Genomic DNA, 26,593 nt, shown 5'->3' with positions numbered 1-26,593 from the left:
AGCCTGGCCGACCGCCACCTTCCTCCTCCTCCTCCTCCTCCTCCTCCTCCTCCTCTTCTTCCAAGGGCTCCTGGAGGGAGTGGAAAGCCGGCACCTCTCTCCGCCATCCCTGAGGCAGCTGAGCCTCCCTGACCCAACCAAAGGTAGGAGAAAGCAAAGAGGGCTTTTGTTTTGCTTTGTTTATTTTTCCTTGCCTCCCTTTTTGAAACCAAAAAGTGTGACCAGTTGGAGGACTTAATTGTTTCTTGAGGACTTAACATCCCTGGAGTCGATCCAAATGGGTTCGTCTGTAGAAGGAGATGAAAAACGGGATCCCAGGGGCGCTTGAGACGATCAACACCGATTTATTCCGGCACCAGAGTTTGGCGAGCCCGAGCCCGCTTCCTCTAACGCTCGAGCAGCAATGTTTCCTAGCCTGGTGCTGAGAGCATTTCTGAGCATGCACAGAATGCTTTTTTTTTTACAGCTCCGCAGTGTAACCTCACTCACCTGGGGTTAGGAGTCTTTCTTCCTCCCCCCCTCCCCAACATGAGATATGTAGCTGGTTTGCACTGTGAAAGCTCGGAGCATGCCTTTAAGGGGAAAAAACCCTCCTCCCTGGAGCGATAACAATGAGACCTTTTCCAAGCATGCACAGAGTGCTTTTCCGCAGCTCCCGAATAACCACACCTAGCTAGGGTTACGGTCTTGGGGGAAGTCTAAGGTGCCCTCACTGACTGAGCTGCAGAAAGAAGCATCAGTGGGTCTCCTCGGAAGTAAGTTCCATTCTGTCCCACGGAGCTGCCTTCCAGAAAAGTTGTTTTGAAAGCTGCCGCAGGACCGTCTTAAATCCAGAACCGTCCGCTTTGCCCGCCATAGGGACTTCAGACAGCCAGCGTGGCGTAGTGGTTAAGAGCAGGGGGGTTTCTAATCTGGAGAAGCGGGTTTGATTCCCCACTCCTCCACCTGAGTGGCAGAGGCTTATCCGGTGAACCAGATGTGATCGCACACTCCTGCATTCCTGCTGGGTGACCTTGGACTAGGCACAGTTCTCTCAGAACTCTCTCAGCCCCATCTGCCTCACCAGGTGTCTGTTGTGGGGAGAGGAAGGGAAAGGAGCTTGTAAGCCACCTTGAGTCTCCTCACAGGAGAGAAAGGTGGGGTATAAATCCAAACTCTTCTTCTTCAGAGAAGATCTCTGGGACCCGCTGCATGCTCCGAAGCAATTTTCCCATGCTTGGGCAATATCCTCCCCAACTATAGTAGATTACTGAACCAGAACAAAACAAGGAAAGGACAAAACAAGGAACCTGAAAAAAAAACAAGGAAAGGCTGAGGGACTTGGGACTGTTCAGGCTGGAGAAGAGGAGGCTCTCTCTCTCTCTCTCTCTCTCTCTCTCTCTCTGTGTGTGTGTGTGTGTGTGTGTGTGCAGGATTGCTCCCTTGAAGTATTTGAAGGGCTGACTCTTAGGGAAGAGCAGGGAGCTGTTACCGTTGGCAGCAGAAGACAGGACTCACAAGAATGGCTTTAAATTACTGGGACAAAGGTTCCAACCGGACATTAGGAAAAAGGGTTTTTTTTGACAGTGAGAGTAATTCAGCAGCGTAATCGGCGACCTAGGGAGGTGGGGAGCTCCCCCTCACTGGCAATGTTCAAGCAGTGGTTGCATGAACTCTTGTCTGGGATGCTAGAGTCTCTAGGCTGATCCTGTATTGAGCAAGGGGTTGGACTAGATGGCCACTATGGGAGCCTCTGACTCTAGAGAGCCAGCGTGGCGTAGAGGTTAAGAGCAGGTGCATTCTAATCTGGAGGAACTGGGTTTGATTCCTCGCTCTGCCACTTCAGCTGTGGAGGCTTATCTGGGGAACCAGATTAGCTTGTGCACTCCAACACATGCCAGCTGGGTGACCTTGGGCTAGTCACAGTTATTCGGAGCTCTCTCAGCCCCACCCGCTTCACAGGGTGCTTGTTGTGTGGGGAAAGGGTGGGAAGGGAAAGGAGATTGTAAGCCCCTTTGAGTCTCCTTACAGGAGAGAAAGAGGGGATATAAATCCAAGTCTTCTTCTTCTTCTTCTTCTTCTTCTTCTTCTTCTTCTTCTTCTTCTTCTTCTTCTTCTTCTTCTTCTTGCTCCTCCTGCTCCTCCTGCTCCTGCTCCTGCTCCTCCTCTTCCTCTTCCTCTTCTTCTTCTTCTTCTTGCTCCTCCTGCTCCTCCTGCTCCTCCTCTTCCTCTTCCTCTTCCTCTTCCTCTTCTTCTTCTTCTTCTTCTTCTTCTTCTTTTTCTATTCTAAAATTGCTTCTGAGCTCATTTGTATTGACTAACCTCAGACAGCCCCCGCCCCCCTGGGTCTAAGGAGCAGGCAGTCTTGATTTCCCCATCTAACTTCTCAAGATGGTTCTCTTCTGACAAGCGAGGTGACCTATGTCCTTTGCAGGCTCTCCCTACAGATTGCCGGCAGGTGTTTGCCAGCTGGCTCAGGAGCTGCTGGCGCTGGATTATGAGAGGGAACGACAGGAGTGAGAGAAAAACAGGGAGGGTCTGATCCCTGAGCAAATTTGTACTCTAGTGACTGTATGACACCTTTCTCCAAAACACACACACACACACACACACACACACACACACACACACACACACACACACACACACACACACACACACACACACACACACACACACACACACACACACACACACACACACACACCCCCACTCCTTATTTCTTCCCCATCAACACCCAACCATGGAAACACTAAGTGGTCGGAACTCTGTGAAGTAACCATAGTAACCCCGCGAAGTTGCCACCGCCCAGATGAAACAACTGTCTATATATAGAGAGAGCTCCGTATCAAAACTCAGGCCAATCTGGGGGACGCAGGCAAGAGACCCCTCCTGCTTGAGCATCTCAGTTCTTGAGCATTACTTCGGGGCTTGTCTGACGGTCCCCGAGAATGGCCTTTGAACCATTTCTCAAGGTTACTTTTGCTTTAGATCTCAACTGTTTGCAAGTGGATCGTTTTGTTTTGTTTTGTTGTTATTGTTGTTTTGTATCAGCGTTGCATGCAGCTCGGTTGCAATAGAACACAGATGTCAAACTTGTGGCCCTCCAGATGTTATGGACTACAGTTCCCATCACCCCCTGCCAGCATCATGCTGGCAGGGGATGATGGGAACTGTAGTGCATAACATCTGGAAGGCCGAGAGTTTGACACCTATGCAATAGAACAGGGGTAGGGAACCTTTAACACTCAAAGAGCCATTTGGACCCGTTTTCCACGGGAAAAGAAAACACTTGGAGCTGCAAATAATTTTTGACATTTAAAATAAAGATAACACTGTATATATTGGGGGTTTTTACCTTTTACTCCGCTCATTCTGAGAAGCGCATGGATGCGTCCGCCCTGCTGCCTGCAGGGCGGGCAAGGATGGGGCCAGCGGCTCGGCCTCGCCATTCCAACGGGTGGGCAAGAGGGGAAGCCGGACAATTGGTGCGCCCGCCCTGCTGCCTGCAGGGCGGGCAAGGATGGGGCTGGTGGCTCGGCTCGGGGAGCCGCAGTGCAAGGGCAGAAGAGCCACATGCGGCTCTCGAGCCGCAGGTTCCCTACCCCTGCAATAGAAGAAGGCAGGTTGTGACATTGAACAATAAATAAAATAAAATATGGGCTCTGTATTGTTGAAGGCTTTCATGGCCAGAAAACACAGAGGTGTTGTGGGGTTTCCGGGCTGTATGGCCGTGTTCCAGTAGCACTTTCTCCTGAGAAAGAAAATGCTACTGGAACACGGCTATACAGCCCGGAAACCCCGCAACACCCCAATATGTGCTCTGTTTGCATAGTTTTTTTTCCTGGGATCTTCATTGAATGCAGCCCAGCGCTCTAAATGCATATTCTTGGGGCTTCGTGCATTATGTGTTATATATGCCTGTTAATTTATGTGTGTATATGAGACACATTGTGTGGAGAGATTATAGAACATAGACTGGCAGGGTGTGACTTTTTTTTGAGTCTGGACGTTCCTCTGGGTGTGAGCACAGCGGGGTAGCTTTAGGAAAAACACTCCCTCTCAACTCTTCAGTCTTAAAAATGTTGACCTATTTTGCAGGGGTGTTTTGCACCGTTTGTGAACACTCAAAACGCACCATAGATTCAGGGGGCACTGGCAAACGCTCACCCACATTTATTTTAAAAAGGCAGGTTTTGACCTACACACACACACACACACACACACACACACACACACACACACACACATCGGAACTCTGTGAAGTAACCATAGTAACCCCGCGAAGTTGCCACCGCCCAGATGAAACAACTGTCTATATATAGAGAGAGCTCCGTATCAAAACTCAGGCCAATCTGGGGGACGCAGGCAAGAGACCCCTCCTGCTTGAGCATCTCAGTTCTTGAGCATTACTTCGGGGCTTGTCTGACGGTCCCCGAGAATGGCCTTTGAACCATTTCTCAAGGTTACTTTTGCTTTAGATCTCAACTGTTTGCAAGTGGATCGTTTTGTTTTGTTTTGTTGTTATTGTTGTTTTGTATCAGCGTTGCATGCAGCTCGGTTGCAATAGAACACAGATGTCAAACTTGTGGCCCTCCAGATGTTATGGACTACAGTTCCCATCACCCCCTGCCAGCATCATGCTGGCAGGGGATGATGGGAACTGTAGTGCATAACATCTGGAAGGCCGAGAGTTTGACACCTATGCAATAGAACAGGGGTAGGGAACCTTTAACACTCAAAGAGCCATTTGGACCCGTTTTCCACGGGAAAAGAAAACACTTGGAGCTGCAAATAATTTTTGACATTTAAAATAAAGATAACACTGTATATATTGGGGTTTTTTACCTTTTACTCCGCTCATTCTGAGAAGCGCATGGATGTGTCCGCCCTGCTGCCTGTCGAATTAAGTACATATATCTTCTCCAGTCTATCCTTTCCAAAAGCCAAAAGCCCACTGACTGGTTGATCAGGAAGGGGCGTCAGGGGTTTGGGTTTGCTCTTTCCTTTTCCTTGCCAGAGAGATGATTGACAGCACGTGCCCAGCCTTAGATGATCCTCTTAAGCCCTGTCCGATCAAGGCAAACAGTGACCTGTGGCTGTTCGACAAACTCCTGCAGTTTTTAGTATCTCCGGAACATCCGCTGTTTCTGAAGGAAAATTCCATGCCGGAGCTTGAGACAATAATATGGTTCATCTCTGAAGCGTGCGAAAGCAAACCAATGACCGGCACAAACCACTTGGCAGTCAACAGAGACAAGCTTCCTTCTTGCACGTGATCACCCAAAGCATGTGTGTGTCCGTGTGTGTGTGTGTGGCTACGTTAGCTAGAAAACACACAGTGAGATATAATGCTGGGGCGGGGTGGGAAGGTGGTACGGCATAGCAGCCACAGCCCCTATCTCATCAGCTTTCAGAAGCTAAACAGGGTCAGGGATCAGACGAAGAAGAAGAGCTTGGATTTATACCCCACCTTTCTCTCTTGTGAGGAGACTCAAGGTGGCTTACAAGCTCCTTTCCCCTCCTCTCCCCACAACAGACACCTTGTGAGGCAGGTGGGGCTGAGAGAGTTCAGCCAGAACTGTGACTAGCCCAAGGTAGCCAAAAGTGGCGTAGGAGGTTAAGAGCTCGTGTATCTAATCTGGAGGAACCGGGTTTGATTCCCAGCTCTACCACCTGAGCTGTGGAGGCTTATCTGGGGAATTCAGATTAGCCTGTGCGCTCCCACACATGCCAGCTGGGTGACCTTGGGCTAGTCACAGCTTCTCGGAGCTCTCTCAGCCCCACCTACCTCACAGGGTGTTTGTTGTGAGGGGGGGAAGGGCAAGGAGATTGTCAGCCCCTTTGAGTCTCCTGCAGGAGAGAAAGGGGGGGATAAAAATCCAAACTCTTCTTCTTCTTCTTCTTCTTCTTCTTCTTCTTCTTCTTCTTCTTCTTCTTCTTCTTCTTCTTCTTCTTCTTCTTCTTCTTCTTCTTCTTCTTCTTCTTCTTCTTCTTCTTCCACCACTCAGGTGGAGGAGTGGGGAATCAAACCCAGTTTTCCAGATTAGAATCCACCTGCTCTTAACCACTACGCCGCGCTGGCTCTCACAACAGAGCACCAAGGAAAATTCTGCAGAGGAAAGCAGTCGCAGTGGTGGGATCCAAAAATTGTAGTAGGTTCCCATGGTGGTGGGATTCAAACTGTGGCGTAACGCCAGTGGGACTGGGCAGGGCACAACGGGGGTGTGGCCGGGCATTACGGGGGCGGGGCATTCCTGGGCGGGGCTGTGGCAAGGTCCTTTGGCGGGAAACCAATGCATGCAGGCGCAGGCTGCCAAGCACGCCGGTGCACCTCCTGCTAGACTGCTTCAAGTTCTGTGCGCTACTGCTGAGAGGAGGGGCGTAACTAAGGCAAAAATCACGTGGCAAAACCACCCATTAGTAACCCCCTCTCGGCACACACAAATAATTAGTAACCTACTCTCGGGAACCTGTGAGAACCTGCTGGATCCCACCTCTGGGCAGCGGCAAACCAACCCTGCTTAATTGTTTGCCTTGAGAACACCCCTTGCTCAGGTCACCATATGTTGACTGAGACTTGATGGCTCTTTGCACTATTGGCTGCAGGGTATGCATACGGAAGGACTGTCCCTTTACGACAGTAGAGGTGCCGGTGGCTCAATGGTAGAGCATCAGCTTTGGATGCAAAAGGCCCCGGGTTCAGTTCCCAGCACTTCCAGCTAAAAGGATCAGGTAGTCAATGGTGTGGAAGTCTCTGTGGACACCCCAGAGAGCTGCCGCCACTCAAAGAAAAGACAACGACCCTTCACAGTCTGGCTCAGCTTCACATTGTTGCTTAGTGGGAGACCATCTGCTTGAAAATCACAAAGTTCCAGGTTCTATGCCAGGGGTCTGCAACCTGCGGCTCTCCAGATGTTCATGGACTACAATTCCCATCAGCCCCTGCCAGCATGGCCAATTGGCCAGCATGGCCAATGAACATCTGGAGAGCCGCAGGTTGCAGACCCCTGTTCTATGCGGTGCAAAAGGATCAGACAGGAGGTGAAAGACCTCAATTGTGGAAGGCTGCTATCCTTTATGACAGACAGTATTAAACTTGGTGGGCTGATTGCCTGACTTTGTACAATGTGAGGGCCAGTGTGGTGTAATGGTTAAGAGCACAGGCTCTGATCTGGAGAATTAGGGTGGATTCCCCACCCCTCCATGTGAAGCCTGCTGGGTGACCTTGGGCTCGTCCCAGTTCTCTCAGAACTCTCTCAGTCCCACCGACCTCAACAGGTGTCTGTTGTGGGGAGAGGAAGGGAAAGGAGCTCGTAAGCCACCTTGAGTCTCCTTACAGGAGAGAAAAGCGGGGGTATATATCCAAACTTTTCAACCCTTCTTTAGTCCACGTGTGGAAATTTCTGTCACAACCTGCCCTGGGGTCCCAGAGCAAGCTGGGGCACGGGGTCCCAGGGGCGGGGACAACGTGACCACTTGGCACCATTGGCTCTGGAGCTCTTTTAACACCCTGAAGGACTCTTGGTTCTGCACCGACCTGGTAGTCATGGAGCATAAATCCACCAGCAACCATGAATCATGAAAGTAAACAGGAAACTCCTTCAGAACATAACTGTTACATCAGACCAGTGGTCTATCTAGTCCAACATCTTGTTTCAACACAGTGGCTAGCCTGATGCCCTCAGCAGGCCTTTATGCAGGGCATGGAGCTCAAGTCATCCCCAGTGACTGCCCCCTCCAGCAAGGTAAGGTGACCAGATGGTCACCTTTGTAAACCGGGATGGGTGGGTAGGTGGGCGGCTGCACGTGCGCAGCCAAAGGAGTGCACTGCCTTCTGGGGTGCTCCCTTTTCCCGCCCTGTGAGAGGGCGGAAAACGGGAGTGCCCCAGAAGGCAGTGCTCCTGCGGCCGCGTGCGCGGGTGGCTGCCGCACTGCCTTGTGCCCCAGAAGGCAGTGCAGCAATCTCCTGCGCACGTGGCCACAGGGGCGCACTGCCTTCTGGGGCGCTCCCTGGTTTCCCGCCGAACCAGGAGCACCCCAGAAGGCAGTGCGCTCCTGCGAAGCCATTATACGCGCCGGGAGGCTGCCGCGACTGTCTTCTGGGCTTCGCATCAGAAGGCAGTGCGGCAGCCTTCCAAAAATCAAGACACTTCAAAAAACCCACGGGACGCGGGACAAATTGTCTTAAGGCAGGACTGTCCCACCAAAAGCAGGACGTCTGGTCACCGTAAGCAAGGGTATCCTGAGCAGTTTCTAAATTCCAGATTTTGGGAGATAGATTTTGGATAGCCCAGGCAACACTCTGTCACAGAACCAGATGGTAGTGCTGTCAGCTGAGGTGCAGCGGTTGAGAAAATGGTATTCTTCCACATTAGAATATAGTTTTTAATGAATATGAGAATATCATTCATTTTTACATGCTTCCTTGGTCAAAGCCATTATTTTGTGCACATTGATACAAGAGCATTTATAGTTCACTGAACAACTATCGCCAATCCTTGCCTTTTGGACAGGTAGGCGCTAGGACCCAGGCGGAGCATTCTATAACAAAGAAGGTCTGGCATGTTGAGTTCTGTGGCGGAGGAATATACAACCCTACTAACATCTTTTTCTGAGACAGACTATAGCCAGATCTCAGAAGCTAGATATTTGAAGATGGAGTCTGTGGAGGATAGGGACCTCAGTGGTGTACTATGTCATAAAATCCACCCCCTCCCAAGCATTTATTTTCTCTAGGAAAGGGGATTGAGGGAGGGGAGGCAGTAAGGGGTGGCATGCAAGGGAAAGGGAGGGCTCCGGCATCTGGACATGGTCCACCCACCTTAGCGGAGGGAGCGGGAGGGGTTGTATGCAAGGTTAGTGGAGTGATGGAGGGGAGGGAGTGAGGGGTGGCATGTAAGGGCGGGGAGGGAGGGGCAATCCCGAGGGGGTAATTCAGAGCAGGCCCGAAATCTGGACATGGCCCACTCACTCTAGTGGAGGGAGGGGAAGGGGAGGGAGGGGTGACATGCAAGGGAAGGAAGGGAGGGGTGGCATGCAAAGGAGGGGAGGGAGGACCCCTTGGGATCTGGACATGGCCCACCCACCCTAGCAGAGGGAGGGGAAGGGGGAGGGGAGGGTGACATGCAAAAGAAGGGGAGGGAGTGAGGGGAAGGGAGGGAGTGAGTGAGTGAGGGGTGGCATGCAAGGGAGGGGAGGGAGGGCCACTTGGCATCTGGACATGGCCCACCCACCCTAGCAGAGGGAGGGGATGGGGAGGGGAGGGTGACATGCAACAGAAGGGGAGTGAGGGAGGGGAAGGGAGGAAGGGAGGGGTGGCATGCAAGGGAGGGGAGGGAGGGGCTAACCCTGGTTGGTACTTGGATGGGAGACCACCGAGGAAGTCCTCGGGTTGCTATGCAGAGGCAGGCAATGGCAAAACCACCTCTGAACATTTCTTGCCCCGAAAACCCGATGGGGTGGCTGGAAGTTGACTGTGACTTGACCACACATGCAAGAGATGGAGGCCGTCACCTTCACACTCTGATCCTCCTGGAGAAATCTGTTTTTATTTATTTAGTTCATTTATTTATAGTTTCTTGCTGAGTCTCAAAGCAGATTACCCGGCGTATGCTGCAAACATACCCCTAAAGTTGCCTTATGCACCCTCCTCCACGAACGTCCGGGCTGTCTGCTCAGAATGGCAGTGCCTCTCCAGGGTCTCAGAGAGAAGTCTTTCACTTCTGACTGTTGTGGGATTTCCGGGCTGTGCAGTCTTGTCTTGGTAGTTCTTGCTCCGAATGTTTCGGCCGCATTTCTGGCTGGCATCCTCAAAGGCAAACGTGAGGAGCAAAAATGATGAGACCGCAGCTGCACTGCCTGGAAAACCCACAACGGCCCCAGTTGATTCCAGGCAAGAAAGCTTTCAACGATACATCTTTTACAGAGAGAGCCAGCGTGGTGTAGTGGTTAAGAGCAGGTGGATTCTGATCTGGAGAACTGGGTTTGATTCCCCATTCCTCCACATGAGTGGCAGAAGCTTATCTGGTGAGCCAGATGTGTTTCTGCACTCCTACATTCCTGCTGGGTGACCTTGGGCTAGTCACAGTTGTTCAGAGCTCTCTCAGCCCCACCCACCTCACAGGGGGTTTGTTGTGAGGGGGGAAGGGAAAGGAGTTTGTAAACCCATTTGAGTCTCCTTACAGAATAGAATAGAATAGAATAGAATAGAATAGAATAGAATCTTTATTGGCCAAGTGTGATTGGACACACAAGGAATTTGTCTCCGGTGCATATGCTCTCAGTGTACATAAAAGAAAAGAAAAGAGAGAAAGGTGAGATATAAATCCAAACTACTACTACTACTACTACTACTACTACTACTACTACTACTACTACTACTACTACTACTACTACTACTACTACTACTACTACCACCACCACCACCACCACCACCACTACTACCACCACCACTACTACCATTACTACGACCACCACCACTACTACCACCACCACCACTACTACTACTACCACCACTACTACCACTACAACCACCACCACTACCACCACCACCACCACCACCACCACCACCACCACCACCACCACCATCACTACTACTACTACTACTACTACTACTACTACTACTACTACTACTACTACTACTGAGTGGCAGAGGCTTATCTGGTGAATCAGATTTGTTTCCGAACTCCTACTTTCCTGCTGTGCGACCTTGGGCTGTTGTGGGGAGAGGAAAGGAAAGGAGCTTGTAAGCCACCTTAAGTCTCCTTACAGGAGAGAAAGGTGGGGCAGAAATCATCCACTGCCTGGTCTTTAAAAAAAAAAAAATTGGGGTCCCAGGGATTGAACCCGGGACTTTCGGTAGGCCAAGCAGATGCTGTTCTCCAGAGCCGCAGTATCTCCAATTGTTGGAAGTAGAATGCTAGACTAGACCAGAGGTCTACAACCTGTGACTTTCCAGATGTTCGTGGACTACAATTCCCGTCAGCCCCTGCTAACATGGCAGGGGGCTGATGGGATTTGTAGTCCATGAACATCTGGAGAGCCGCAGCTTGCAGGCCCCTGGACTAGACAGACTCTTGACGCGATCCGGCAAAGCGTTATCGTAAGGTGCCTTCAGCCGGAATCAAGTCTAGAAAGCCTATTTGCAGCTGGAACACCAGCTACTCGAGTACATATCTGTTAGATTTAGTTTAGAATCATGGATCTGCCCAGTAGTGTGTGTGAGTGCAGTTTATAGAAACTTCCCAAGAGATAAATGTAAAAGGTAAAACTTACATTTCTTCAAGCATCTCCAGTTCACAGCTTTGTTCCAGGAAAAAGGTAGATAGAAAGAAACCCTAGTCTAAAGAGATTACTTTCCTAAGACAAGTGGGCACAACTAACGCGCCATCACGTGTGTGCAGGTGAGACGATGCTACAGTGGGAAAGGCCCCACTGTAGCAGGCTGCCATTGACCATGCGCTCGGGTCAAAGGCTAGAGCAGAAGTGAAACCAGCATGGGGAAGAAAGGAAGTTAGTGGGCGGTCTCCTGGCCCAGACAAGGAGGGCAAACAAGAGAGGCAACATCACAGTTAGAGTGAGATACACAGCACCCCCCCAGTGTCCAGGCATGCAGAAGTCGCTTATTCCAACAGTATCGCTCCCATGCTAAGCTACTCCAAATGGGGAGGGGTGGCAAAGCTAACAGACTTTCCTCTCCACCAGAGCACGGAAGGTCGCTTGCCGAGCGGCGCCCTCTCCGATTATCATCAATTATGCATGTAGTTGTGTCCCCCCCCCGCTTCGCCAGAATGCTCCCCTAACCGCACTTAAGCGACGCCCTTCGGATCATTGAGAATCGCATCCAGCGTTGATGTGTTTCGACTTGAGGGGTGTGAAGGCCGAATGCAAAACTCATTCATTTCCGTAGCTTCCAGGCTTGGGAGCTGACTATCCCTGCATTGTCTTGAGCACAGGTGTCAACCTCTCGCCCCTCCAGATGTTATGGACTGCAGCTCCCATCATCAGCATCATGCTGGCAGGGGATGAAGGGAACTGTAGTCCATAACATCTAGAGGGGCGAGAGTTTGACACCTGTGCTCTTGAGGATTCGATGACTTGAACGTTGTTTGCCTCCCTTGTGATTTCCCATCCAAGGGCCAACCCTGCTTAGCTTCTGAGATCTGTTGAGACTAGCCTAGGCCATCCAGATAAGGGCAAGATGAAGAAGATGAAGAAGAAGAAGAAGAGTTTGGATTTTTATCCCCCCTTTCTCTCCTGCAGGAGACTAACTTCTCCCCTCACAACAAACACCCTGTGATGTGGATGGGGCTGAGAGAGCTCCGAGAAGCTGTGACTAGCCCAAGGTCACCCAGCTGGCGTGTGTGGGAGTGCACAGGCTAATCTGAATTCCCCAGATAAGCCTCCACAGCTCAGGCGGCAGAGCTGGGAATCAAACCCGGTTCCTCCAGATTAGATACACGAGCTCTTAACCTCCTACGCCACTGCTGCACCTAAGATAGGGTTGCAGGCACATCCACACACGTACACGAACATACACAATTCCCTACTTCCATCTGTGAAGTGTTGGAAGGGTACAAGCATAATCCTTGGGATGGATCCTATCTAGTGCAAGCAGAGCAAGTGGAGTAGAAGAGGGTGGACTTTCATACCTGTCCCTTCTTACTGCAGGCTGATGTGTCTCTCAAAATCAGCCCTGCTCAAAACCCCCGGGGAAGAAGAAGAAGAAGAAGAAGAAGAAGAAGAAGAAGAAGAAGAAGAAGAAGAAGAAGAAGAAGAAGAAGAAGAAGAAGAAGAAGAAGAAGAGGAGGAGGAGGAGGAGGAGGAGGAGGAGGAGGAGGAGGAGGATTTGGATTTATACCCCACCTTTATCTCCTGTAAGGAGACGGAAGGTGGCTTGCAAACTCCTTTCCCTTCCTCTCCCCGCAACAGAGACCTTGTGAGGCAGGTGGGGCTGAGAGAGTTCTGAGGGAACTGTGACTAGCCCAAGGTCACCCAGCAGGAATGTAGGAGTGCGGAAACACATCCGGCTCACCAGATAAGCCTCTGCCAGTCAGGTGGAGAAGTGGGGAATCAAACCCGGTTCTCCAGATTAGAATCCACCTGCTCTGAACCGCTACACCACGCTGGCTGTCAAGCACGTTGAGCGAAGTGGGGAGTCTTACAGGGGAAAGGGAATTGCTCAAAAGTTCCCCTCTTCCACAGCTGGAAGAGAAGGTCAGGATCCAAACTGTTCTTCCCACTTTCCCCACGGTGAGACGTTATCTGCAAGGTGTCTCTGCAAATGCGTTTGATTTTCACACACACACACACACACACACACACACACACACACACACACACACACACACACACAGAGAGAGAGAGAGAGAGAGAGAGACAGACAGACAGACAGACAGACAGACAGACAGACAGACAGACAGACAGACACATTTTAAAGGAAAGCACACACACACACACACACTTATTTTAAAGGAAAGGAGAAGACAGAGAGAATTCAGCCTTGGAAATTTCCCCATTGGTCTCACTCAAAGCCACCTAATTTATTGAGTCCTTTCTGCTGTGATTATTGACGTCACTCAGACTGAAAATGAGTTTTGTCCTCCCTGAAAATATTTCAATACTCTCAGGCCTCTTCCGCACATGCAGAATAATGCACATTCAATCCACTTACACAATTGTATCGTCGAAGGCTTTCACGGCGGGAATCACTGGGGCGCTGTGTGGTTTCCGGGCTGTATGGCCGTGTTCTAGCAGCATTCTCTCCTGACGTTTCGCCAGCATCTGTGGCTGGCATCTTCGGAGGATCTGATACACTCTTTACTTGTTAACAGACAATGGTTCTTTCCCCCACCCTGGATACTCAAGTATGTTTCTGTTGCTTTCCTACAATCAGATCCTCTGAAGATGCCAGGCACAGATGCAGGCGAAACGTCAGGAGAGAATGATGCTAGAACACGGCCATACAACCCGGAAACCACACAGCACCCCACTTACACAACAGTTGTGAAAGTGGATTTGGCTGTATAAAACGTGGATTAGAGCAATACATGCAGTGATAGCGTTTGGATGGAAAGATAAGAAAAAATGGACGATTCAGAAATAGTTGGAATGTATATGGGAACAAGTGACATTAGACATTTTTGAAATATTATCAAAGAATAAAACATGGCAAGAAACACAGAATGAAATAATGAAGATATGGACAAGTTATGAGAACTGGATGAAGGAGACGGGAGTCAAAGAAGACACGTGGACAAGAAGACAACAACGAACGAACTTACTGCTGTTTGGTTAAAGAAAAGTAAAACACGGTGTTAGGGGAGGGCAGGAGGGAAAAAAAGGGAAAATGTATTGTTTGGAAATGATATCAGAAAGATGTAAATAGAACGATTATTTCAAACTATACAATAAAAAATATTTTTTTAAAAAATGCAAGTGGATTTGGCTATTCCGCACAGTAAAATCCAGCTTCAAAGTGGATTGAAAGTGGATTGAAAGTGCGTCATTCTGCATGTGCAGAAGGGGCCTCAGCTAGGAAGCATTTCAGTTTCCCATAAGCAAGGTCAGGGCTGCCAAAGAGCAGGCGGCTTCCAGAAATCGCTTGGTGAGCTTGGAACCACGGTTTCTCCCCTCCCCTCCCCGGAAGGTAGAGTTTTGTTGCGGGGTGACATGACCACCTTTGCCGCGTAGCTTAACGCACCTTAATGTACCTTTCTCTTCTTCTCCCTCCCTTGTCCTCAATTCATTTTAACAGGTGTTTGTTCAGCAGGACTGCGCGCAGAGCAATGAGAGCGGGGCTCGCACAAAGGGACAGACTTATTAGACTTGCTGAGAACCCCGTGGAACGGCGCTTTGTGGATTGATTCTTCATCGAGAGGTACCACTTGTTTGCTTTAATTAAAATCAAGCGTCACAAAGAACTGTGTGTTTATTAACTGTACGTTTCCAGGTCTTAAAGGAAACCCGCTTCAATTAAATTAAAATCAAGCATCACAAAGAACTGTATGTTTATTAACGGCACATTTTACAGGTCTTAAAGGAAAGCGGCTAGCGTCTGGCCAGTGTGGTGTAGTGGTTAAGAGCAGGTGGATTCTAATCTGGAGAACTGGGTTTGAGTCCCCACTCCTCCACCTGAGTGGCAGAGGCTTATCTGGTGAACTAGGTGTGTTTCCGCACTCCTATATTCCTGCTGGGTGACATTGAACTAGTCACAGTTCTCTCAGAGCTCTCTCAGCCTCACCTACCTCACAAGGTATCCATTGTAGGGAAAGGAGCTTGAGTGTCCTTACAGGAGAGAAAGGTGGGGGTATAAATCCAATCTCTTCTTCTCTTCTTCTACATATTTAACCCTTGCTTGCAAAGCAGTAGAATTGATTTTGTTTGTGGAGAGAGTGGTACATGAGTCAAATAGCAACAACTTCTGAATGGTTCTCAGCGGTATAGCACCACCAAGGAAGGTGGCCATGGGTGGAATTGCACGTTTATTTTTATTTATTCATATTTATTCATGTTTTAGATTTCTATCCTGCCTTATCACCCCAACAGTGATCAAGTCGAAGAGCCAATAGGATATCTGCTCGCTGTTGGCTAGCCTACATCCTCCATCTGGGCACGTCTTGCTGGGCGACCTTGGGCTAGTCACAGTTCTCTCTAAACTCTCTCAGCCCCACCTACCTCACAAGGTGTCTGTTGTGGGGACAGGAAGGGAAAGGAGCTGGTAAGCCACCTTGAGTCTCCTTACAGGAGAGAAAGGTGGGGTATAAATCCAAAACTCTTCTTCTTCTTAACTGCAGACAGCTTCTTCCAGATTTGTTTTCCCATTGTACCACCTGTTGTACCACCTATCCACTTTTTACAACATTCCTTTCTGACTAAGCAATGGCACTGTTCTGAGAGGAATCTGAGAGGAAGCATGGTGCAGCAGTTAGAACGTTGGACTAGATAAGCTCTTCATGAACCAATGTGATGTACAGGGTAGAATGGTGGACTAGAATATGTTAGACCCTGGTTCGAATCCCTATTCGGCCATGAAAACTATCTGGTTGACCTTGGATCAACTTCTTCCTCTCAGCTTTTATTTATTTTATTTATTTTATTTAGTTATCATTAGATTTAGGAACTGCCCATCTCCAAAGGGCTTTTAACCTACCTAGCAGGGTTGTGTACTGAGGATACAACAGAGGACACATCAAGTTTCACCTTAAGGTGGAGATCAGTCCCCAAATCGTCCCAGACTCTGTCTAGTGCACCAGCTACTACACTACCTTTGTTATTTTTCTACACGGGTTCATACATTGAATGCGACCTTCAAGAAGCAAAATCAGAAATAAACGGCAGTTTTCAATGGTGGGTTTTACCAAGTTCTCTTTGTTGGTATCGTAAACTGCCCTTGAGCTCTGTAAGGCAGAACGGCAGCTAATAAATGGCTCAAAATGAATAAATAATTTCTAGACTCTCACTCTTCTGTGACGTGACGGACAGAATGCTTGGAAAATGGTATTATAGTCTATGTTCCAATAATTTATGAAAGCAGGCCAAGTATTAATGGGATTAGTCTTTCTTTTCCTTCCTTCCTGAATTTATAAAATAAATTGCACCGTTTTAAATAAGCGCAGAGTACCCCACCTGTGGAAATGTTCCCCCGGCCCTCGCCAGGGCTTTGGTTGCAATTAGATTAAAAGATCAGTTTCGGTATCCTCCTGGAGGGGTGACAGAAGCCCAAGGAATTTGGGGGGCACCCAGGAGGTGTTTGGAGAGGAATATGACTTCCTAAGGAGCAGCAGTGGCGTAGGAGGTTAAGAGCTCGTGTATCTAATCTGGAGGAACCGGGTTTGATTCCCAGCTCTGCCGCCTGAGCTGTGGAGGCTTATCTGGGGAATTCAGATTAGCCTGTGCACTTCCACACACGCCAGCTGGGTGACCTTGGGCTAGTCACAGCTTTCCAGAGCTCTCTCAGCCCCACCTACCTCACAGGGTGTTTGTTGTGAGTGGGGAAGGGCAAGGAGATTGTAAGCCCCTTTGAGTCTCCTGCAGGAGAGAAAGGGGGGGGGGTATAAATCCAAACTCTTCTTCTACTCTTCTTCTAAGTAGATCTGGTCCATGCCTAGATAGGAAAACTTGAGGAGACCCAGGGGTGTACCATCCAGCGGGACATACGGGGTCAAATATCCCCGGTCTGCGGCCATTTAGTCACGTGGGGGTGGGAAATTGCTCCCCTCCTCTTTAAGATGACCTGGTGATTTTTGAGATGACCTGGTGCAAAAAATGTTGTTTGGCCATGGGGGGGGGGGGGGGGCAGCTGCCCATAAGGGGGGGAGGGATATGTAAAACTTAGGTTTTGCACTGGGCTACCTGCTGGGATCCGCACGAATACTACCCTGTTTCCCCGAATATAAGACATCCCCTGAAAATAAGACATAGTAGAGGTTTTGCTGAAGTGCGAAATATAAGGCATCCCCCAAAAGTAAGACATAGCAAAGTTTTTGTTTGGAAGCATGCCCGACAAACAGAACACAGAAAAATAAGACATCCCCTGAAAATAAGACATAGCGCATCTTTGGGAGCGAAAATAAAAATAAAAGACACTGTCTTATTTTCGGGGAAACACGGTATGCCGATACATTACAACTTCCTAGATCTTAGGGTGACGCTCGAATTGTAATGAAAAGCCAACAACCAGCTAAAGATCTAGCAGCTGTGAAATCTACCGTAGTAATAGTAGTAGTAGTAGTAGTAGTAGTAGTAGTAGTAGTAGTAGTAAATAAAATGTTGGCATAACTTCAAAAATGCTAGCGGTACTAACAAAAAAAAATTCTGTGTGTTTTTAAAACATAAATTTGGGTAGCTGGCTCTGAATCCGTCTCCTCAAGAGGAGGACAGCTCTCACCCTCCCAGGTTTTTGGAGCAGGGAAGGACACATTTTCATTCTGCTCCTTCAGAGAAGTGTCGCAGCTGGGAAAAATTACCAAAATGGAAGGCTGCCATCAGATGCGATAACAACTCTTTTTAAGTGCAAACTTCACTTAGGTTATGAAGCAAACGATTCGTCTTGCCAAGAACGTTGCAATATATCCCGGGTTGTCGGCGCCGTCATGGCGACTCTCAAAAATTATCACCCGTTTCCAACAGACTGTATTCTCCAGAGCCTCATTTTCAGTGCACAAAAGATGCTCGGAATGGCTTCTGGCCTTGGTCACTTACTAGCATATTGGCGTTATTGTCAATATGAAGGAAGTCAAAGGCAGGAGACGATTACTTTTGGCTTTTGAGGAATTGCCATCAATGTGACGTCACAGCACAACATTTAGTAGTAGTAGTAGTAGTAATAGTAGTAGTAGTAGTAGTAGTTTGGATTTATATCCCACCTTTCTCTCCTGTAAGGAGACTCAAATAGGTTTATAAACTCCTTTCCCTTCCCCCCTCACAACAAACACCCTGTGAGGTGGGTGGGGCTGAGAGAGCTCTGAAGAACTGTGACTAGCCCAAGGTCACCCAGCAGGAATGCAGGAGTGCGGAAACACATCTAGTTCACCAGATAAGCCTCTGCCACTCAGGTGGAGGAGTAGGGAATCAAACCCGGTTCTCCAGATTAGAATCCACCTGCTTTTAACCACAGCACTGTGCTGTCTCGCTATGTTTATGGGACGGTTTACCATTGCTTTGCCCAGCTGTCTACACTTAACACCCAGCAAGCAGGGTACTCATTTTATCAGCCACAAAAGGATGGAAGGATGAGTCAACCTGGCTACCTAAAACAAACTTCTGTCAGGATCGAACTTGTGTTGTACGCAGAGCTTGGACTTCAAGACCGCAGCTGACCACTCTGTGCTCCTTCCTCTCCCCACAACAGACACCTTGTGAGGTAGGTGAGGCTGAGAGAGTTCTGAGAGAACTGGGACCAGCCCAAGGTCCCCCAGCAGGACTGTAGGAGTGGAGTAACAAATCCAGTTTACCAGATAAGAGTCCGCCACTCATGTGGAGGAGTTGGGAATCGAACCTGGTCCTCTAGATTAGAGTCCACCTGCTCTTAACTGCTACACTACTCTGCCAGTAGGGACACCATCCTCCAGGTAGGGCGTGGGGGTCTCCCAGAATGGCAGCTCATCAACAGAGATCAGTTTCCCTGGAGGAAAATGGCTGCTTTGGAGGGCAGGGTGTCTGTGGCATCGCGCACATTGAAGTTTCTGTCCTCCCCAGTCTCCAACCCCAAATCTCCAGGGGTTTCCCAACTTGGCTCTGGCAATTCTGCCCCCCAACCAGTGGCGGGATTCAGCACATTTGCACCACATTGGCAGAACCAGTTGTTAAGTTGGTGCTTGTAAACAACCAGTTGTTATGTATTGTCGAAGGCTTGGCGGCCAGTGTTGAAAAACACTAAAGACAGTGACTAATCAGCTCCACACAAAACGCAGGATGACTACAGACAATCAACAATCAAAAGGAACAAAGGCCAGGCTACTTCTATTCAGATGCCCTCACCCATTGACCTTGCTATCTTCATTGTTACTCACATGCTATATACTTCATTGTTACTCACATGCCAGGCTACTTCTATTCAGATGCCCTCACCCATTGACCTTGCTATCTTCATTGTTACTCACATGCTATATACTTCATTGTTACTCACATGCCAGGCTACTTCTATTCAGATGCCCTCACCCGTTGACCTTGCTATCTTCATTGTTACTCACAGGTATATATCTTCATTGTTACTCACAGGTATATATACTCCACTTGCTTTCCTTTCCTACTATCAGATCCTCTGAAGATCTGCCAGCCACAGATTCAGGCGAAATGTCAGGAGAGAATGCTGCTAGAACACGGCCAGACAGCCCGGAAACCACACAGCACCCCAACCGTTAAATTATTTGAATCCCACCACCGGAACCGGTTGTTAAATTATTTTGAATGCCACCACTGCCCCCAACCCAAGTTGGAGGCCGTGGGGACACGGAAACCCTAGTTGCCAGTCAGTTTAGACAATATTGATTGTGATAAACCAAGCATCGATTTAGTAGAAGGCGGCTTTAAATGTGTGGCTTCTTTTTGCTGCCAAAGTTTCGAGAGCCGTTTGGTGAACAATTCAAGGAAGTGATACTACTGCCGGGATGCTCCTCTGAACCGACTGACCCTAAATATTTTATTGAATAGACATAGGGGAGGGGGAATCAGAGAAATGTGGTTTTTTGCTCTTTCATGCTGGGCTGGATTTTTGATGTGGCAACTGCTCCACCTACTGTTGAAATTGAAAATTGACAGTGGTGAGGGAAACATTTATCCTGCAAGTGAAGCCGTTGCTTTTATGAAGAGCATAAGAAGAGTTTTACCCATATCAGGCCAGTGGTCCATCCAGTTCGGGCCCCCCTCTCACACAGTGACCAACCAGTTCCTCTGGAGCATAGGTGTCAAACTCTACTCGCGGCCCTCCAGAAGTTATGGACTACAGTTCCCATCATCCCCTGGAACTATAGTCCATAACTTCTGGAGGGCCGTGAGTTTGACACCTGTGCTCTGGAGGGCCAACAACAAGGCACAGAGGTCGAGGCCTTCCCTGGAACATAAGAAGAGCCCTGCTGGATTAGATCATAGTCCATCTATGAGAGATTCAGCGTGGTCTGTTGGTTAAGAGCAGGTGGACTCTAATCTGGAGAACCAGGTTGAATGCCCCACTCCTCCACATGAGCAGTGGAGTCTTATCTGTTGAACCAGATGTGTTTCCACACTCCTACATTCCTGCTGAGTGGTCGTGGGCTAGTCACAGTTCTCTCAGAACTCTCTCAGCCCCACCTGCCTCACAAGGTGTCTGTTGTGGGGAGAGGAAGGGAAAGGAGCTTGTAATCCACCTTGAGTCTCCTTACAGGAGAGAAAGGTGGGGTATAAATCCAAACTCCTCCTCCTCCTCCTCCTCCTCCTCCTTTTCTTCTTCTTCTTCTTCTTCTTCTTCTTCTTCTTCTTCTTCTTCTTCTTCTTCTTCTTCTTCTTCTTCTTCTTCTTCTTCTTCTCCTTCTCCTTCTCCTTCTCCTTCTCCTTCTCCTTCTTTTCCTTCTCCTTCTCCTTCTCCTCCTTCTTCTCCTCCTGCTGCTGCTGCTGATATTGCCTCCAAGCAATGATACTCTGATGTTTCCTGCCTCTGGATGCAATGGTCCCTTTTAGTTATTCCGCAGACTGTTTAATTCTTCCTTGCCTTTTTTTTTTAAAAAAAGGTCTGTCATAATAATCAAATGGACAACTTGTAAAACGAATGCCCTGCAAGGCTAGGAAATGAGGTTGCCGCAATACCACCAAGTTTCTCTTGTTGCCCAACAGATCCAAGCTGAGTATCCACGAAGACCTTAACAACGTCGAAAGTAGCCTACTTTAAGAGGAAATATGCAGAAGAGGAAGATTTACATCCAGATTACCAGGGTTATTTTCCAAAAGTGAGTCTTTAACTTAATGTTTATTTATTTATTTATTTAATTCAATATGCCACCCCTCCCCTTTCGAGCTCAGGGCGGCTCACAACCTCCGTAAAACAAACATGCAAAAGCAATGAATAATACACATTCGATAAAAGCATGAACTACCAAGATGGCGTTTGTGTTCCAAGGTTTCAGCATAGAGCCCACCACATCGGCGTTCTCTTAATTGATGTCGGTAGAGTTCAGAGGTGGGATCCAGCAGGTTCTCACCAGTTCCCGAGAGTGGGTTGCTAATTATTTGTGTGTGCCGAGAGGGGGTTACTAATTGGGTCTGCTTTTCCGTTAGAAATTCCATTAGGTCCATAAATCATAAAGTCCTGTTGTCTCCTATGTGGCTGGTTAGCGAAGGTAGAAAACGGGATAATTCTCCCTGTTCGGCTATTTTAAAAACATGTTTTAGAAATATGGTATAAAGTTCCTTGTTTAAGGAAAGTATCCTTCTTTTGATTTCTAGAAACAAAATTAAGTATTTGAAAGTATTAAGTATTTGACCGGCAGTCAATTAGAAGAGAAGTAGTTGTTTCTGTTGGCAGTAGACGATAGGACTTGCTATAATGAGTTTAAATTATGGACAGAAAGATACCAGCTGGAAATTAGGAACTTTTTTTTTCAGTAAGAGTTTTTTACAGTAACAGAGAAAATATTAATGCCCCGCCCCCAGAATGCCCGGCCACGCCCCTGTTGTGCCCCGCCCAGCCCCATTGGTGCTATGCCGCTGTTTGAATCCCACCACCATGGGAACCTGTTACTAAAATTTTTGGATCCCACCACTGATAGAGTTGATGGTGTTAGTGTTGGTGGGAGAGGCTTCCAGATGTTGACCACATCTGCCTCAACCATACGCCTGGTGGAAAAGCTTCCTTTTACAGGCCCTGTGGAACTGCATTAGGTCAGCAAGTTGGATTTCCTTGGCTGGGGATCACCAGAAAACTGTAATTCACTGACCAGTGCACTATTTGAGGGATGTACCAGGAGAGGCAGTAAGGAATAGAAACTATTCAGGTCTAAGAAGCATTGTATTATGTGTAAGCAATCGATAACAAACTTAGATATTGACATCAAAGTATCTCCAGACATCTTATTAAAATGAATCCATGTAAAAATTGTCAAAATACTTTTTCAGTAACACAGAAATTGCCCTGACAGAAGCTCAGAACAATTACCGTATATACTCGCGTATAAGCCGACCCTCATATAAGCTGAGGCACCCAATTCTACCTCAAAAACCTGGGAAATTTTATTGACTCGCTTATAAGCCGAGGGTGGGAAAGATCCATTAGGAGGCAGGGTGCTGAGCTGGCAAAGGAGCCACAGCTGGAGGAAAGGCGCGCTCCAGAAACCTTTGGGATACTTTTTAAGGAGGGGCGAGGCATTGCCCTTTTAAGAAAACGATAGACAGGCTGCCTGGAGAGGCAGCTTCCCTGCAGACTTAGAGCTTAGAAAGCCGGCAGCTTCCCTAAAACAACGCCTTAAACTTTGAGCCTGCAAGAAAGAAAACATGAGTTAGTGAGGGGAACGAGGCTTCGCCACTCATAGGTAAGCGCTGTGACTCTGCGCGGGGGGAGGGTATGACCCGCGTATAAGCCGAGGGGGGCATTTTTCAGCCTAAAAAAAGGCTGAAAATTTCAGCTTATACGCGAGTTTATATGGTAGTTCTGGTAAAACCCATGTAGCTGATGACTTGCAAATGCCATTAAAGATAGCGCCCTTTTTCATTTGCTGGCATAAGACTCCGGTAGTTCTACATCAAGGGTATATCCAACGTCGGGCTTTGCTAAATAAATTTGTCACCTTGTCACAACGACGCTAACCTTTTTAATGTTTCTACTATCCTAGCACCTGATATTGCCCGAAGATCGAACTTGTATTTTGAAACTATCTCTGCAGAAGCTTCAGTTTCTTGACGATCCTGAAGTCTATCTCCGCCGGTCGGTGTTGATCAACAACTTGCTGAGGAAGATTCACCTGGAAACGGAGCGCGAACGCTATGAATACTTTAAGGGAACCCCATGCTATAGGACTGCCTACTCTGACGCGAGAAAACGGCTGAAGTTCATGGTACAAGAATGCCGCGCACAGTCCCTTTATTACGAAGAGCTCCGTTCGTATCATATCGTGCCTTATCCAACAGAGAGTGCCATTTATGGAGTGGGCTACTCAAGTGGTCATTTGGAGCAAAATCCACCGTTGCTTATTTATAAAATGAAGTGAGGTAGCTTTTTCGAAGCTGCAGATTGTTTTCGTTCCTGAATGTCGGAGAGGGCTTGCTAGCATGGCCGGAAGGGGAGGTCCAAGGTGCCAGTAACTTTCAGCTCTACTGGGGAATGCCTTGGAGATAGTATTTCATCCCCCAGGAATCTGTATTACTGCAGAAGGAACTTGGTGCCCCTACGAAATAGGTGCCATAGGAAGATTTCCCATGAAATCTTTTGTGCAATGCTTCTTGGCTTTTCCCCCTGTCTGTATATATTGGAACTAACTTTAGCATCTCAACCATACGACCCTTTTTGAAAAAGAGAAAGTCAATTGAGAGTTAAGCGATGGATTTGCTGAAGAGGGTTTTGTAAGGATGAAAGAGGAGTTCCTTCCCATGAAGGATCAAACAACATGCGTTCTTTACCGAATTTTTCAAATGCAAAGTATTCGGCACCATTAAACAGCATTGATTCATTGATGATTCCTTTTCGGCTTTCGGGTGTTGGGCAGCATTACATGTTCTGAGGCTGGAATGCATATGGTTTCACTCGCTCAATTTGTCCCCCAGATTATTTTGGTTGTTACCGGATTTTTAAATTTCAGGAAAATGATTGTCTAAAGGTGGGGAACCAGGGCAGGTTTGTTTGTTTGGGGACAGCTGCTTTTACAGTTTGTTCTAAATCCTCTCTGGGTTCCTGATGTCTCAGTCTGACAGTTGGTCAGTCGGCGCAAAACGCAATCAGTATTAATGCTTTGTCAGGTAATTATGTGTGTGTTTGCACACCTGCATGTATAATTTGGGGAAAGCATATTTGCTCCGTTTGGTGAGTCACACGTTCGAGGTGAGTGTATTTGGTTCTGCTTGAGGTTGTAGCTGTTGTGTTAAGCATCCAGTGGGTGGAGTTCATTTTAATAATTCTTTGGCTTGTCCTGCGAAGCAAACAGTTGAGTGATTGGTGAGAAACGCTGTAGCTGCCAAAGTTCTGAAAATGCCAAAGAGAAGGACACTAAAAGTACATTGAGCTCCAAGCAAGGAATGTACTAAACCTCTGCCTCCGCTGCAGATGGGCACTGGTTTTATGTCACTTTACCCAAAGAATCCTGGGAATTGTGGTTTGCTAAGGCGTTGAGATTTGTCCGTTGAAACTCCCTCATCTTTCCACCAAACGACAGATCTCAAGGCTCTCTTAAAAAATGGAATGACCATAAAACCAGTTGAAGTGTGGTGTGACATACCCGACCACTTGACAACGTTTCTTCTTCATTGTAACATTCGTAGAATATAGATCTTTGAGAAATCCACTTGCACGTTTCTCTTGCCTGAACCCAAGAGAATGGTCTTGTGCTCTTTTGTGTGGCTCCTGTTATATTTCAATTTGGCCACTTGCTGAAGTGCATTCTGGTAGATCACCCTCCACAGGAAGCCATCCGATGTAGGTTTGCAGCACCGTAGATGTCTAATAATAAAAGTGCTTGAAGAACTAGACCCAGTCTATTCAGAAGTTAAGACCCATTTAATAGTGCAGTCCACGGTATATGTGTGTGTGGGGGTGGGGGGGGGGAGAAGTTCCATGTGACCAGGAACAGCAAGTCTGGAGCCTTCTAACCCTAACCTAACTACAACACAGCCATGCCACCTTCTAAGGCAGTGATGGCGAACCTCTGGCATGGGTGCCAGAGGTGGCACTCCGAGCCCTCTCTGTGGGCACACGCACACAGAGTTCATCATGTGGGGGGTGGAAAATCACTCCCCCCTCACACACACATCTAAGCTGGCCTGGGCACGCACCGTGGTGAGCAGGGAGGACTCGGCTGGCAGGCCTGGTGCCTGTGCTCCGGATGGCTGCTGCCCAAGGGGGGGGGGGGTGCAGAGAAGGCAGAGATGCTAGAGAGGCACAGAGCGGTGCGTGCGGGACTTGCTGGAGGCTAGAGCAGGCTGGCCCCTGCTCGAGTGGGTGGGGCGGAGGAAGAGGGAGCCAACCAGTTTTTTTTCTAAACTTAAACCTCAGCATTCAGGTTAAATTGCCGTGTTGGCACTTTGCGATAAATAAGTGGGGTTTGGGTTGCAATTTGGGCCCTCGGTCTCAAAAAGGTTCGCCATCACTTGTTCTAAGGGGTTTCAGGGGCTGTAGGGAGCAAAGAAAACTTAAAAAACTCCTTGGCCAACCTGAAAACCCTTATTGCCACTCAGTGGGTTACATCACTCTAAAATGTGGCAGAGGGGTATTTCCTGGACCGAAAGTTCTGTGGAAGTCAACTAAAGTCAGCTCCACCCGTGAGCATGTCCAAAGACTGCCCCTACTCACAGCAATGTGGGCTCCTAACATGGAGGAGCGGCAGGGCAGCGGTTGCTTCAGAACTTGGCAAGTCAAAGTTGCGCAGGGCCCTGCTGTCATGGTGTTTGCCTCTTGCCCCAGTATGCCATCTGTTGTGTTTGGTACTAGAACGCTGTGTTTTAATGGGGTTTGGTTTTAATATGTATAGAGCCATGATTATTTATTTAATTAATTCTGGTATCCATTGATTTTATTTTGTGCTCTAGCTGAGTATTTTGTTGTTCACCGCCCTGAGCCCTCTGGGAGAGGGCGGTATACAATAAATAAAATAAAATAAAATAAAATAAATAAGGGGCACCCGATTTGGTGCAGGGGTGCATGGCTTCCTAAATAATTTCAGCCCTCCCGAGGTGGATTACACAGTTATTCAACAAGGCTGACTTCCAGAAAAGTCTTTTGTGGGACCCCTAACCCTAACCCCTAACCCCTAACCCTATTGACCGATTCTTTATCGGATTCTTCTTTTGCTCTGCAAAGGGAGGTTTGCATCCTTCTTTTGCAAGGATGGAAAACGCTGTTCCTAAATTTGAGTGGTCCCGCCCGTTGCCATTTGAGTCAAAAGACCATTCCCTTCGGGGATAGGGCGGTATACTAAATTTAATAAATAATAAAATAATA

General features: G+C 48.2%; 1 long non-coding RNA gene across 1 annotated transcript; it reads left to right on the top strand.

Moving 5' to 3' along the window:
* On the top strand, positions 1–25,364 carry LOC125426863. Its single transcript, XR_007243586.1, has 4 exons — positions 1–143; positions 14,738–14,860; positions 21,289–21,401; positions 23,280–25,364. It is a non-coding gene; the product is annotated as an uncharacterized LOC125426863 (long non-coding RNA).
* Positions 25,365–26,593: the final 1,229 nt, after the last annotated feature.

Source organism: Sphaerodactylus townsendi, linkage group LG02 (genome assembly GCF_021028975.2).
Source record: "Sphaerodactylus townsendi isolate TG3544 linkage group LG02, MPM_Stown_v2.3, whole genome shotgun sequence".
In the NCBI taxonomy this organism is placed as follows: domain Eukaryota; kingdom Metazoa; phylum Chordata; class Lepidosauria; order Squamata; family Sphaerodactylidae; genus Sphaerodactylus; species Sphaerodactylus townsendi.
This window is presented reverse-complemented; position numbering and strand designations above follow the sequence as displayed.